The 1975-nt window shown below is 38.2% G+C and overlaps 1 non-coding gene across 1 annotated transcript; it reads left to right on the top strand.

The window, feature by feature from the left end:
* Nucleotides 1-1394: 1394 nt before the first annotated feature.
* On the top strand, nt 1395-1501 carry LOC133820124 (small nucleolar RNA R71). The gene has a single exon (XR_009886557.1). It is a non-coding gene; the product is annotated as a small nucleolar RNA R71 (small nucleolar RNA).
* Nucleotides 1502-1975: the final 474 nt, after the last annotated feature.

Below are 1975 nucleotides of genomic sequence, written 5' to 3'. Positions count from 1 at the left end.
TCCCTATCCTCTGTATAACCAGCTTTAGAGTTGGTCCAGCATACCTGACGCTGAGTTTTTCCATGACCAATAGGTCAGACAAGCGTATGATGCACTCCTGGTCAGCCTAACCAAAACAACCAGCGCTCAACGCGTTATTGCCGCCTTTGACTAATAAGTTGATTCTTTTTTACCAGCGCTTGGTGCTATTGTCGACCTTGACTAATTAATAAGTCAATGTTTTTCGACCAGCGCTCGGCACTATTGTCGACCTTGACTAATAACAATGCTTTTCAACCAGCGCTCGGTGCTATTGTCGACCTTGACTGATAAGTCAATGCTTTTCTCAATTTTATAATGCTAACAGGCATTCATCGTATATCAAATATCTAGATACAAATCATTCAACATGCTTAATCATAATAATGCACATACTCAGGCATTCATGCCCTATTCATATTCTTGTTCAACAATTTGGGCCAAGCCATAATCACATACCAGGTGCAGTTTTCTTACCTTTAGTCCAAGCATAGATTACAAATGAACGACCCTCGAGCACGATCCTGGTTCCGAGCCACTAGTAATAACCTAGTAACAACCATAATATAGAATCCCATCAATAACGAGTAAACAAAGGCTTCTGGACCAAGTCCTAGCCTCCAGGACGTCGAATTCTACTAAACTGGGTAGTAGGATCGATCCCGAGCCCTTAGGTTTGAGTTCTTGTCACTAAAAACCTAAGGTGGTCAATGTTGCCCAGGCGAGCCGCGACTTGCCCCTAAGGGTCATGACATGCCTCCTAGACAGAAAATCCCCTGTCTGAAATTCAGGTTACGGGTCGCAGCATGTCTCCCAGACAGAACCACCTCTGCGCTCTGGGTTCACACATGTTGTAGTGCCTAAGAACAAGGTCGCACCGCGACCCTGCAAACCCAGAAATCCATGTTTTTCCCATTAATAATTACCAATTAATTTCCCCATTACCCGATCCCTGTAATGTACTAAATACCCAAAGTACCCCTTAACTCTCACCGAGTCAAGTATTGGTCCCGTTGTGACTTCCCCACTAGCTTGCTCCCTAGAATCACCTCGTGCCGAGTAACCCAAATATATCCACATAATGATGTGGTCTCACACATATATCACATATATGTCAAATATACCCATAACGGGCAAAATTATGAATATTGCCCTTTTTAATCAAAACAGACCCACATGCATATTTAATACACTTAAACATGCATATCAAGTCATATTATAACATAACTCACATAATCATATAATGATATACAAATATATCACATAATCACATAATTTGTCATCCTGGCCCTCTAATCAAGGCCCTAAGCCTTATTAGGTAATTTGGGACGTTACACAAACCATCATAAAAATATTTTACAAGTCTCCATTTTTCAAAACCAAGATGAGGACATTTTATTAATAAATCTTTAAATATTTCCCAACATTCATAAAACTCTTCATTATCTTTTTGAAAAAACTCAGAGATTTCTCTCCTTACATTATCAGTTTTAGACATAGGAGAAAATTTCAGCAAGAATTTATTATAAAGTTGATCCCATGTGGTTATAGACCCCGAGGGAAGGGAATTTAACCAAGCTTTTCATTTGACTTTTAATGAAAAAGGGAATAATCTTAGTTTGACTGACTCATCAGGAAAAATTTGAAATCTAAATGTTGTGCAAATTTCTAAGAAATCTTTGACATGCATGTAAGGATCCTCTCTCTCTTTAACCCATAAAAAGATGGCAACAATTGAATGGTTGATGGTTTAAGCTCAAAATGGATAGCAGAAGTGGTAGGAAAAACAATACATGAAGGAGCATTAAATGAAATAGGTGCAAAGTATTCAAGCAAGGTTTTTTCAGGCACAACATGTTCATCAATAGGATTTCTATTCATATTAGCAATTGGTTCCATGATGCTTAAATTTTTACTAACACTTTCAATTTCAAATAAAGATAAAATCTCTTTACAA

This window comes from Humulus lupulus, chromosome 2, assembly GCF_963169125.1.
Source record: "Humulus lupulus chromosome 2, drHumLupu1.1, whole genome shotgun sequence".
Taxonomy (NCBI): Eukaryota; Viridiplantae; Streptophyta; class Magnoliopsida; order Rosales; family Cannabaceae; genus Humulus; species Humulus lupulus.
Note: the sequence above shows the minus strand (reverse complement) of the source record. Positions and strands in the feature narration are given on the sequence as shown.